Source organism: Camelus dromedarius, chromosome 10, assembly GCF_036321535.1.
Source record: "Camelus dromedarius isolate mCamDro1 chromosome 10, mCamDro1.pat, whole genome shotgun sequence".
In the NCBI taxonomy this organism is placed as follows: Eukaryota; Metazoa; Chordata; class Mammalia; order Artiodactyla; family Camelidae; genus Camelus; species Camelus dromedarius.
In genome coordinates, this window is record NC_087445.1 from 8,495,139 (window position 1) to 8,509,171 (window position 14,033).

The 14,033-nt window shown below is 39.2% G+C and overlaps 1 long non-coding RNA gene across 2 annotated transcripts in view; it reads left to right on the forward strand.

The window, feature by feature from the left end:
- The window catches only part of LOC116151468 (uncharacterized), a 241,574-nt gene that overhangs the window by 163,582 nt on the left and 63,959 nt on the right, over positions 1 to 14,033 (forward strand). For both annotated transcript variants that reach the window (XR_010382596.1, XR_010382595.1), the window contains one exon: positions 1,571 to 1,685. This is a non-coding gene — a long non-coding RNA (uncharacterized LOC116151468). The remainder of the gene's footprint in view (positions 1 to 1,570; positions 1,686 to 14,033) is intronic.

Below are 14,033 nucleotides of genomic sequence, written 5' to 3' on the forward strand. Positions count from 1 at the left end.
TTAAAGCCTTTTCTAAAGGTTATTATGGGTATGTTCTTTTGATATTCCACCCAAGCTCAACAAGTGGTAGTTTATGAGAAGACCAGTTGCAGTCCGGAATCTTAAACCACATCAGTGAGCATTCTGTACTGTGTAATACTCAGGGTCATTGTCTGCCTTGCACTTGGAACGCATCTTTCACCTGGTTAGGACTTTAAGCATCGTGTGTGAGTTGGCTGGAAAATTTTGGCTTACTGAGTTGTGCAGGTCTTCCAAATACTGACACATTCTGTCATAGGATATCCAACAGCAAACAAACAAAATCGCATTTGTTGTACGCACCACCTATTGGATAGGAAGTCTTTAAGTGTCAGAAAGCTGTCAAGCTCATGATGGCAAACACAAGTCTTCAGTATTCTAATTTTCACTTGAAAGTTCAGTTTTCATCAGTGGCCACAAATACTGTTAGTTGTTTTTCTTAAAGTGACAGGTTCACTTTGTCATTTTCAAAAGAGTATCTGCCACATACCCACGCCTGAAAACCATTGTTTGTGTTCTGGCTATTCATTCAGGTAAAAATGTCCCATGAAAGAGGTGGCACATACAGCTTGCACCTCAAATAACCACACGAGTGCTTTTCCTTGAGACAGCTGTAATCCGGAATTCGGTAGATGGCAGATGGACTTTATGTGTACTTCCCATTTAATCATATAGTATATTAAAAAGATGGGCGCTCAAGAGGTAAAATTTAAGAAACCTAATCATGTGTACTGCTTCATTAAAAACAATCTTAAGTGAGGCTGGCTTTTATTTGTAACTTTTTTCTTACAAGTGCATGGCTGTGATGAGTAATGTTATTAGGGCACATTTTTATTTTGGTGCCAGTGCCTTGATTCATGCTAAGGTTCCATCCGTTTTTCCCTGAGTAATTTTTTTTTTTTAAATTGAAGCACAGTCAGTTATAATGTGTCAGTTTCTGGTATACAGCCCAATGTCCCAGTCATGCATATACATACATACATTCCTTTTCATATTCTTTTTCATTAAAGGTTATTACGAGATATTCAATATAGTTCCCTGTGCTATACAGAAGAAATTTTTTAAATCTATTTTTATATATGTTGGCTATCCCTGATTAACCTTACACCATCAGTACAAATGCCAGCACAATAAAGAAGAACATGTAACTTAGCATTGTTATGAAAGTAGTTTTGACTTTGTAGAATCCTTGAAACTATCTTGAGGCTCCTAGAGGTCTTTGTACCAGACTTTGAACAGCTAATACCTGCTTTAGATATTATTACCTGGCCTAATACAGAGTTGGCCCTCAGTAAGGAACATCAATTCTGTTAAAAAGTAAATATTTTGTGAAGTGAGTATGTGTGTGCGCCTGTGTGTCAGCCTGTGGTGTGGAGGGTTGAGCTCATGGCATACTCTCATCATGGGTCTAGGTGAAAGGCCCTCTCTCCAAGCTTCTGTGTTTCAGTAACTTTAACCTCTTCCTTTTGTTCCCCTGGCCCTAGGACTGGTAGTTGCTCCCTGTAGTTACACTTTTTGTGGTAACAAAACTACTCCGTTTGTGCCTTTTCAGGTAATCTGCTCTTGGTGTGAAAATAAACAAAAATTTCCCAGATGAGAACAAATGGAGGCTATTTACTCAATCATCCACTGTCACTTGCATTTTACAGCATCTTGAAGACAGAAAGGTGAGTAGGAAAGCATTACAGTGAAAAACAAAAGGAGGGCTTTGGGTGTGCTGTGATTGGAGGTTGTCTGCACGAAGAAGCTGGAAGTGGGCCAGCTAGAAGTAGGGATCTTATGTGGTTGATTTTGAGGGCAATTTGCCTTTCTCTGGTTGGTCCTGAGTTGGAAGCAGGGCCAAAAGTATGGAAGCTGGTTGTCACTGAACAACCCCTGACTGTACTTGGTTGATTGCTGTAGAAGTTGTGGCATCAGTTTCATTGTCATATATGGTTTGGCCATTGTCTCCTTGTGTATTCAACTGCTCACTGGTTAACAATTCTTTATATTAAGTTCTTTCTTTTAAAATAACTGCTATGTTCACTGTTGCCTACTTGGACACTGGTAAAATTACTAAGCTGTGTGTCCAAAGTTAATGAGCCTATGTATAGTTAACCTTAAAAAGTTGCTTACAATATAGTAAAATGACTGAGTAAACTACTGGATAACTATTTAAATGATTAAAATCCACCATAGAGTTCTCCATAAAGATAAAAATGTTAGAAAAGATGAAGGAAGGTACAATGCTAGGGTGATAGAAAAAAGCAAGAATGTCCACTCCAAAACGCATCTTTTTGGCATGAGGATTAATGTAGGCTGATTATTTTTAAGAAACAGAAAAGTCAGGAAGTTTTTCTTGTTACCTTCCCCTTACTGCCCAAAAGAGTTTAGGTAAGAGGTCTTTTCTGGAAATAGAGCTATCACCAGACATATATCCAAAGTATCCTGGCTAGGCCTGGTGGGGGGGACTTGGCCGGGCCTGGAGAGCAGAGTGTTGTGTGCCCCACTGTCTCTGCAGGGCCCAGCAAACATTTGTTTAACAAACATTTACTTTTCCATCTCTGTGTGCATTGCCTTCCTCCCCTTTGTAGTCCCAGACCAGTACCCCCAACATCCTCTTTTGTCTTTAGCTGAAGATGTATTTAAGGTGAGGGTCTCAGACATTTTGACAAGTTACTCAGTGTTCCTGGGTCTCTCACGTGCTATTGAACTTGTTTGTTTTTCTCTTATTAATCCATCTCCTGCCAGTTTAATTCACGACCAGCCAGAAGAACCTAGAAGGGGAGAGGAAAATTTCTTCCTCCCTGACAGTGGCCAATTCAGGTTTGCCAGGGAGTAAGGAGTTTCTGGAGTGCATGATGTCCAGTGCTAACACTGGGACAGTCCAGGTGAACTGGGGCAACTGGCTGCCCGATGACAGTGCTCAAAGTTGTGCTTCATTAACAAACATTCCTCATTTTCCCCCGCCCAAACAAGACAATATACTCCAACCAGTAAGAGCAGCATTCTGTTTCTGATTCGCTGTGGGTGGGGAAAATCAAACCCCTGTGAAAAATTAATAAACAGAAACCCCAATTAAAGAGTTTGGGAACCAGAGGGGTAGCTCTCACACCCTATGAGGTTAGCAGAGCCCAACAGGAAGAAGAAAAACTCTTCTTCTTTCCTGACAAGGACTCAGCCAATGAAAAGTCGGGGGCTCTTTGTTTACTAGAGCCCTCCCAGCCTCCGTTCCCTCTCTGTAAAAGTGTTTCCTTCCCTTGTGATGGGGGACTTGGATGTCGCTTGCCATCATGGTTGCAGACTCCAAATTTCAGCTGTCTGCTGATCCCCAATTAGCCTATACTTGCCAGAGAAGTATTTGGCAGTCTATTTATTTTGGGTCAATTTACCAAACTTGGCTGAGTGAGAGACCATGAGTAGTTTCATAGTCTACCCTCCACTGAGAGTGTCCCTCTTTTCCCGGGTAAACAGTGATCGGAGTTGGGAGGAGATAAATTATTTTCTTAATCCAGTCAGTCATTACAGGTATTATTTAAACAGCCTGTGCCTCTTCCGCACTGCGTATGATTCAATTTATCAAAATAATTTTAAAAAAAAGCTTTCAGGAACACAATACTAGTTTTAGAAATAGGAAATGCTCCCCGCCCCTACTCCTTCTCATAATGCTGCCTGAGGACGATTACAAACATTCACAGGTGATATTCAATTAGGTGAGAATCTGTATTTGTTCCAAAACAATTGAACAGAGGAAATGGAGACAAACACAAAGAGGACATTTTCTCTAGCTTCATAACAGAGGGCAATGTAATTCTGAAAGCTTGCACGTATTGATTGAAGTGCTGGCCTCTAGATACTTACCAGATGAATGAAACCAATGAAAAGGGCACTCACTGTTCACCTGTCCCAGTATGAGAGAACAAGTATTAATAAAGGGAGAGAGCTAACGTTAGGAAACGATACTTCACCCTGAAGACTGCATTTACTGAAAATGTTTTATAACATAGGGTTGTAGGTTATTAGCCTTAAACAATAAATGGCTTAGAAGAGAGTGAGGTCAGAGGGAGCCGCTTGCAGGGGAGAGCGCCTCCAGATGCTGCTTTGGAGAGAGACGTCAGCTCAGCTGCCTGCAGCAGAACTGGGTCCTACGGGGGCTTCTAACCTGGGGGGAGGCTCTCGTAGGGCTGCGGATATGTGTAGATGTCAGCTTGTCAGTTTGAGGTCTCCCACTACTTCTCTTCAGTCTCCACTTTTCTAGGTGATAGGGCTTTTCAGCTGTTCCAGGTGGTGGTCTACCTACAGACAACCAAAATGGTGCCTGCAGGCGGGCCTGCCTTGAGTAATGGGAGTTTATATCCGAAATTCATACATGGAAAGAAAAGAAAAAAGAATACCTGAAGATCATGTGCAGTCTCTTCAAAGAAGTGTCTGTCTCTGACATATAGCATATAAGACCACTGTCTCACCTTGCAGTGTGTTAAGTGACTGGCTAAGGAGATGAGTTAGGAAGAAGAGGCATTAATAGTTTTTTAGATTGTCAATTTCTTTGGGTGGTACACTAGGTTTTACAGACATTAGTGATTTTAGTCTTTACAATATTCTTATGATAATATCTGTGATTAAAGGGTGAGTAGACCGAGGCTTAGAGAGGGTAACTTGTCCAAGGCTGTTCAGATTGCTGTGGATCGGCTTTGTCCATTCGGTCTGTCTTAACTATTAGGTTCTTTCTGATAAATCATGGTAGTTATGGTCAAAGAAGAAACTGCATGGGACAAAACAGGCAAGGAAGATATTATTCAAGGCTTTTACGATAGTTGTTGGAAACCACAACTATGTCTAAGCTCAACTCTGGGGCAACAGAGAGCTAGAGTAGGAGGATCGGTCATCTGTGTTTGCTAATTGGCTTTATCCAAAGGAAAAATAAGCTTTTTTTGTGTCTTCATGACAGGAGGTAATTTTGCAACTTGGAGTGAGCTGCCTGCCAAAGTTAGGTTCATACCCTCCTACACAGACTGGGAGATGGGGGCTCTAGAATTCTCAGTGACTGCATTTCAGAAGGGTGGCTCCCAGGTCTCTGAGAAAGCTATTCCTGGGTTGTATAACTGGCAAGAAGCTTTTGAAAAGATTTACATATCAAAAATAAAGGGGAAGAATATACAATGGCAGGGTTTTGGCTGGCTTTCTTTACTTCCATATTCTCATGAGAAACCATTTCTAGAGTCGTTTGCTATTTATGAGCTGTTAGTATTATCAACAAAAAATCCATTTCTAACATTCATTAAGCCAGTTGGCTGAGTTTCTTGTGTAGCAGGAGATAAAGATGACTCAGGCAGGTGTAGCTGTGTTTTAGAATGTGGTGTTTCTGATTAAATGGTAGCAGATGATATCAAGAGTATGAGTTGATCGAGGAAACTGATTTCCTTCACCATCTTAAGTCCTTTGTTTCCTTTAATCTCCTTGGCAAACCATCAGCAAAGCCTATTGGATCTACCTGTAAAACCTAGCTCAGTTCCTTCTAGTTATTTCCATCTTCCACTGTTACTGTCCAGTCCAGGTATCATCCTGGCTTGCTTGGACTAAAGCAATCACCTCTCTCAACTGGCTGTTCCTCATTCTGTTGGCCCTTGCATCTAATCTCCACAGAGGAGCCAGAGGAATCTGAATAATGTGTATTAATCATGTCAGTCTTATTTAAAACCCTCCAGTGCCTTCCCTTTCCACTTAGAACAAAAATACAGATATTTTCACCTTCCTGCCCCTTCTTAGAGAAGCTACCCCGGCCTGTCTCTCTGATCTCTCTGATTTTATTCTATCCTCTCCTTCCCACAATAGGCCAAAACCTTACTGTCCATTCTGTTTCATAAACATGTCACTTTTCCCCCCAAACACTTAAATTTGCTCATGAGGCAAAAATCCTCAGAATCATCACTGACTTTTCTCTTTCTGCTGTACCTCACTTCCATTCTATCAATACATTTTATCACCTTTACTCTGAAAGTTGGTTCATCCTCTAAGCACTTTTTACACCTTCTATCCTAGCATCCTGGTCCAAGCCATCATCATCTTTTGCCTTGGTCATTGTCATAGCTTCTTACCAGGTCTCACACTCTACAGTATAATCAGCAGAATGGCCAGAGTCAGTCTGTTACACACATCTCCTGTTGCATCATCCTCCCCCCAAACCTTCCCATCTTGTTAGCCTCTGCTCCAAACCTTCCCTTCTCACCCACAGTGAGAAGGGTAATGCCCCATGTGAACCAACGTTCCCCTCCACCCTAATATTATGGCCCCTCATTCTGCCTGTCATCCATTTGCACTCCAGTTAAATGAACCTAATTGTGGTTCCTTTATTATTTCTGTCACCTCTCTCTCAGGGCCTCTGCACCTTCTCCCTGAAGTGTTCTTCCCCAAAATATTCAAACAGTTTTCCCCCTATTTCTTTCAAATCCTTGTTCAGATGTCAACAGATAAGTGAGAAGTCTGACCAATCCTGTTTAAAATAGAAAACAGTTGCCTGATCACCTTTTACCCAGTACATATACCCAGTAACTCCTGGTTCTCTAATATGACTTTTATCCCTTATTCTGCTTAATTTTTCCTCTTAAAATGTCTATTATTTGACATATTATATATTTACCTATTTGTTTCAGTATATACTTTATTCCCTTTCACTGAGGTAGATGTTCAGTGAATACATGGACTTTCCCTGTTTTGCTTTTGTTTTATGTCCTTTACCTACAACATCACCCAAACCTAGTAGGCACTCAGTGTTTACTTGTTTAATTAATGAATATACCACTGGACTTTTCAAATATGTGAACCTTTTGCTTGGTTAAATCAATCTAAATTGCATTTTTATCCTTTACAATAAGGTTCCTCAAAGTGACACTATTGACATTTTAGGCCGTATAATTCTTTGTTGTGGGGGGCTGCCTTGTGCATTGCATGGTGTTGCATGGTGTGTCTTCCCTCTACTCACTAGATGTCAGTAGCAAGCCCCCAGTTGTGACAACTAAAAATGCCTCCAGACATTGTCAAATACCCATTGGGGAGCAAATCTGCTTTCCTTGTTGAGACTCAATTCAAATATGATCTCCATCAAGGTTTGATGGATTTTCTCTCACTCTGAATTAGGGACCTTTTATCTGTACTTTCATAGAAATTTGTGTTTATGTCCATCTCTGTGTGTGTACTTGGATGTTTGTATGTTCTTGTGATTGTTTTGTGTATGTCTGTATAGTAATCTTCTCCTTAATTGTCTAGACCAATTGAGTAACACCCTTGAGTGCAAGAATTGTGGCCTTTAACCTCTGTATCTTGTGTATTTAACATTATTCTAGTACATGAATAAATGTTCTTGAATGACTGAGTGAATGAATGGCACTCATTTTCCCAGCTAGTAAAGCCACTGAACACAGATTTGATATAGGCCTCCCCATTCTGGTAGTCAAGAAATCAACTAAGGCTTTGACAATCCTGTGATAAATAAACAGAACTATGGAGGAGAAAATTCTGAGAAATGAAGGGCAGTGAAGATTAGAGCTGAATGCCCACTCTAGGGAAGTAACTTGTATCAAAGAGAATCATTCAGAAGTCAGTGCAAGCATGGGTACTGTGGGTTATTTGAATAATTTAGGCATTTCTTCATCTAATGCACCAGGGGTGGGCAATTTTCTGCTCTGTTTTTCCAGAACATGAGATGAAGCTATCACTGACATTATTTCTACTTCCAAAAATGTTCCTGAAAGGGAAATCTGAGATAAGTGATACAAAAACAAGCTTGTGACTCATTTGTTTTAGATATTGCTGAGCTATTTAAATGAGAATAACAGCAATTTGATTCTCTCATTTGGACTATTTCACTGAAGTAGGATGTGAAATTTTGTATTTTGTTTTTGAAATTCTTATGGTTTTTCTGGTTTGATATTCTTTCCTGCTTTGCAAAAAATAAATAAAGCTTGCCTACCTTATTCTGCATTATTTTTCAAATGTCCAAATAGATTTAGGATTGTGATAATAAATGGAGCAAAAATTAAATTGAACTAATTTTAAAATCACATAGCAAGCTTTCTAATATTTTCATCTAGAGAGATGTAAGTATGCATATTATCGGGCAAAAGAGGAATCTGCTGTGTATGTACAATATATTTCTGGTGATAAACTTTGATGGGAGTAGAACATGTAAGCCTTCCTTTAACCTTGAACTCAAATACTTCACATACATTCTATGGGAAAGCTGAGTGGAAGAGGATTAAAAAATGCCTGCAAAATATGCGGAGTAGTTTTTGCTCATCAAGAATGAAGAGCTTAACCTCATATCCTTCCCACCCCTGGAAATGTCAGGGAGCATTTTCACATGTCTATCATCACTTTATCCTTAGAAAAGCCTGTGGCAGAGACAAGACATACTGTTGTCCCTATTTTATAGTAAAGGAAAGTGATGTCCAGTGATTAAATGACTTCAATAAAGCCATGGCTCTGGTAAGGATGTATCCATTTAGCGGAAAGCAGCTATCTAGTCCTGCTTTTTGAGGAAGACTGAGTTTACCTGTTGCCCAAATTCATCTACAAGTGGAGTGATCTTCTTTGCAGAACCCTCAGGAGGGTCATTGATGTTCATAACCAGATTTCATGAGGTGCAGAGAAATTATGAGAGAGGATCACAATGGCAGAGTTCCGTACACATGCAAAGAATCTGTTATTTACAATAGCCAAGACATGGAAGCAACCTAAATGTCCATTGACAGATGACTGGATAAAGAAGATGTGGTATATTTATACAATGGAATAATACTCAGCCATAAAAAAGAATTAAATACTGTCATTTGCAGCAACATAGATGGATCTGGGGATCATCATTCTAAGTGAAATAAGCCAGAAAGAGAAAGAAAAATACCATATGATGTCACTTATATGTGGAATCTAAAATAATGATACAAATGAACTTATTTACAAGCCAGACAGAGCCTCACAGACAGAAAAACTATGGTTACCAAAGGGGAAAGAGGGGAGGAATAAATTAGGAGTTTGGGATTAACATATACACACTATGATATATAAAATAGATAGTCAACAAGGACCTACTGTATAGCACAGGGAACTATATTCAATATCTTGTAATAACCTATGATAGAAAAGAATCTGAAAAAGAATATATACTAGCACAACATTGTAAATCAACTATGCTTCCAAAAAAAAAAAAAAATGAAGAATCTCCTGGAAACATGAGTGAATCATTGTCGATTGCCTCTTCCAAACTTTGTGCTTTAGAATATGCCTTTGAAGGAGAAGAGATTGGATGACTCATTTCTTTTGATGATGAGTGTATTCTCCTTTAATGAATTAAAGTCTAATGGCTTAAGTTTAGTGTAACATCAAGCTACCATCTCCAGATGGAATCAGGAACGACAGCCCAAGAATCATGATTCTGTTTTTGGTTCCCCCACCCCCCTTCTATATATTTCTATGCAGTAACTTACTGCAAAGTTCTTCAAATGAAAATCACTGCATGGAGCTGGGATGCTGAAAACACTAGGTTGACTTGAAAGAAGAAGGAAAAGTAGTTTGGCTCTCTACTGACTCCTGCTGCAAAGAAAAGAAAATCTGGTGAGCCAGCCCCAACCTACAGAATGCTTGGGAACAAGAGTGAGCACAGAGGAGCTTGAGCACTCCCAGCTGTCATCAGCAAGTTCCGACCTGAGTATTTCTTCCTTCAGGATCTGCTGTGAATTCAGCTGGAGAAGTGGTAGCAAGGGGCCTGCACTCTCCTGCCTCCTCTAGTTACTCCCAATTCTATCCTGAAACAAGCTGAACCTTTCAGAGGTGAACTATTTTGAAAACTTTCATTACGCTCCTTATTACATAGTTTTACCATGTTTTAATGTTATCTCTCATACTTTATCAAATGCCAACAACAGCAGCAAAAACAATGAGAACTCAAAGTAGCCAAGTGAAACTTGTGACCACTGTTGCTGTAAAGTGATAAGGTATACTATTTCCATCATTTATTCCTGGCATTTCTTTACTATCTTAGGCAGTGATGAGCAGATAGTAACTGCTTAGTAAATATTTGTTGAATGAAAGAATAAATGGGTTAGTAGCAGGGTCTCCTGATATTTCAGACACTACCTTGTTTCCTGGGGTGTTTTCGTAAGGAAAACACACAAGGCCTGTCCCTTGGAGAACTTTGGAGTCTAGGATACACCCATTGATGATCATACACGTATAATTCATGATTAGAACTGTGAAGGAAAATTACCTCCTTGAGAAAGTTTTCTGTATTCTTTAGAAATAGGAAAGGTTTTGTTGCCTTGAAGAATTGATTTGATTCTCCTTATACAATTGATCAAAATTGATCAATTTCCTCTTTTCTTTCTGTTTGTCAAGAAACTCAGAACTAATTTGAGTCTAATTTCAGAATTTATGTTTTATGTGTTCTCATTTTTATTGATCTGCATATTCTAGTCATTCATTTATTCATTCCATAAATGCTTACTGAATACCTACTAATGTACCTGCCTGCATGTGTATGCCAGGTGGACAGTATTAAACAGAACAAACATGGTCCTTGCCCCTGTAGAGGTTACTATACAGAGGGAAGAAAGGAAATTAAATAGTAATTACTTTAAAAAGTACAGTAACCACATGTGAAAATCCTTATGGGGTGGGGTGGTTAGAAGCACAGTGCTGTGGGAGAGAGGAACAGAGCAGAAGGAAGACTTTCTCCAAGGAACTGACATTTAAATGGAGAACTGAAAAAAGAAGTATGTAGATGATGAGAATGGGTGTGTGTGTGTGTGTAGGGGAGGTGGCTTGAGAGTTGGGAGAGTGGAGTTCCCCGTAAACCAGTGGAGGCAAAGGAAGCATAAAGTCTCTTGATGTGGGAAGATCTACTTTAATAACTAAAAGGAAGCCCAGTGGGTTAATGCGTTTTGAGCTAAAAAGGAGAGAGGGGCACTAGATGGCATAGGAGCTTGTGCAAATCTTGGAAGCCTACTTCAAGGATTTGATTTTTATCTTAAGATCATTAAAAAGCTATTAAAGTTTTTCATGGCAAAAGTGACATGATTAAAATGCATTTTATTATGTTTACTCTCTCAGCTGCCTGTGAAGTAGATTAGAAAAAAACAAGTGGGGAATAAAAAAAACAATTGTATTAAAAATATTGATATCAACCATTCTTGTGTTTGTTTAAGACTTTCACTAGAGTGTATAATGTAGCCTTTTTGTTTAAATTTATACTTTTTATTACCATAAGGATCATTCTCTCATCCTCTTTTAGTTGTTTTAAATAGGCCATTTAAACAGGTCATTGGATGTCGTCAGGGATTTTTCTGAGAGACTTTGAAGGTAGATGACTGAAAGGAGGGAAGAGTAATGGGAAATAAGAAAAGGTGTGGGGAAAAAAGAGGCTGAAAGCACCAAAAGGATTTTTCTATATGTTTGTTAGTGGCTGGCCTCACATACCTGAGCTTGACTGGGGATGTCCTCCTTCTCATGTTTGTTCTCCTGGGTGTATGAAAGCCTCATTAGTGGTAGGACATCAAAGTATGTTTGTAGAATTAATTAGCTATTTAAGACACTCTTATCTTTTCCAAAAGTCAGTGCACCCAGAAAGGAAGCCATATCAGAAGCTTTTTCTTCTTTCCTTTCCCCCTGAATTCTCTCCCTGTTAGAGCAGAGATGACTGTGAGTGTGTGATGCCACGGATCTCATCTGTTTTGGTGGGAAGGGCAGTAAAGCAATTAATACAGCTGTATGTCCTTTTCCTTTTCCCATCATGGAATTGATTGTGTTTCTGTCGGTTCATTTTTGGTGTAACTTCACAAAGGCTCCTAGCTTGAAAAGAAGCCATCTCTGAAGTTGGCAATGCTGAAATTCCATGATGGTTTCCTTAAGACTGACATAGAGGGTGCCTGCACATGGATTCCTGTTTGCAGCAAAGGCAGAAGAGAATGTCATCTACACTTCAGTCATGCTGTCACTTCGGTGGCTCAGTTGCTCTGATAATAGCTCTAACTGGCTGATTAGTCCCTCGCACGTATTTGTCTCTCAGTGAAGCCGTTCCCCTCTCGTTGGGGCCATGCGCAGGGGTGGACAAGAAGTGCCCCAGGCTGTCTTTCAATGTTTGATCACAGCCTGAGCATCCAGCAAAAACCTTTACAAATGCACTGCATCTACTTCACACATAAAGTGCCTGCAGCTTAATTAAGATGCTAATGACTGTGCTGATGACTCCAGCGTAAAGATGCTGGACTGCTGCTAAGAAGGAAATGTTTCTTCACTGCCAGATCTGTTTATAGTTCAAGGAGCTGGACATTTTGTTTCTCTTGCTCAATACAGAAAGACATTTTATTTTTATTTTATTCGTTTATTTTTTATTCAAGTATAGTTGATCTACAATATTGTGGTAGTTTCTGATGTACAGCAAAAAGGTTAAGTTATATATATATATAGAACATATATATATATACACACACACATAAATATATACATATAACATATATATATATACACACACACACACACATACACACACACACACATATTCTTTTTTGTATTCTTTTCCATTATGTTTTATAACAGGATACTGAGTATGGTTCCCTGTGCTATACAGTAGGACCTTGTTGTTTATCTGTTTTATGTATAGTAATGTGTATCTGCTAATCCCAAAATCCTAGTTTATTCTTTCTCCTCCCCTTTCACCTTTGGTAACCATAAGTTTGTTTTCTATGTCTATGAATCTGTTTCTGCAGAAAGCCAAATTCTGTTTTTTTCAGCACTGAAGGCTGTAATAGCTGTGATGGGTCAGATATAGAAATGGAGTGTTCTGAATGCCATCTCAATGTCTTTGCTCCAGCTGCATGATGGAGCTGCTCCTGACCTCCTGCCTCATCCCAAGTTCTCTGAGACAGGACGTTCAGGAATCTTTTCTAGATCCCAGGCCTTCTTATTGGCCATTCCTTTCTGCTCTCTTATTACTCAGATCCTCTCTAGTGGCTCATTTGTTTCCAGGAAGCTGTGCCTTACTCCAAAATATGTTCCTTCAATGGCACAATAAATTTTTCAATAGAAAGTTTTATTGATATAAGTTTATTATGAAGTTCCCATCCTCATATTCTAATCTTCCCATCCTCACCCCACACCTGCTCCTTCACCAGTCTTCAGTGGTACCTGCATCCACCATCAAGGCAGAAACACGCATGCCATCCTCGACATCTCTCTTTTCCACTCCTCATATCTGACCATCAAATCTTGTTAAATGTAATTTTAATATATCTCTTAAATCTGAGCTTTTCTTTGTTTCCATGGTTACTACTCTATTTCAAGACCCTTTCTTCCAGTTGGACTAATATAGTGGCTTCCTCATGGGTTAATGTCTGTATCTAATAATGTGGAGTTTGCCAAGACAATTATAACACCAGTAAATAGGTAGGAAATATAGTTTAAAATATTCCCAGGAATAAACTTAATGAGAGATGTTCATATTTTTGCATAAATTAAACCTCAAAGCCTTATTGGAATATTGAAAATGTGTAAGAAATATTGAGTCTGTGCAGACCTGTGGCATTCTCTTAGATGTGTTAGGCATCTAGTCTCTCTCTGTTTTATAGTTCTAGCTCAATCCCAATTAAAATGCCATGACGACCCAGTTTTATATTACACAATAAGTATGTCAAATTGGACACAAACAGCTCTACACGTAAGCAAGTGCTAGTGAAAATAAGCCAAAGACAAGCAAATGCTGCTGAAAATAAACCAAAGAATATCTGGAAATACTGCTAAGCTCAAAAATGAGAGAAATCACCATGAGACAAAAATGAAGAAAACACACGACATCAGAGCTGTGAGAAAGGGCTTCTGCCACTGTCTCCATGGGGTTATCAAAAATGTATTGCAGTCTTAACAGCTTAGCTCTGTGTTTTAGATACACACAAAAGGAGGAATTTTTAACTATAACTCTTACATGCCTCAGGAACTAGTACTAAGCTTCTTGCCTAAAGCCAGAATCATCAAGAACTGCCTCATCCCTGAAA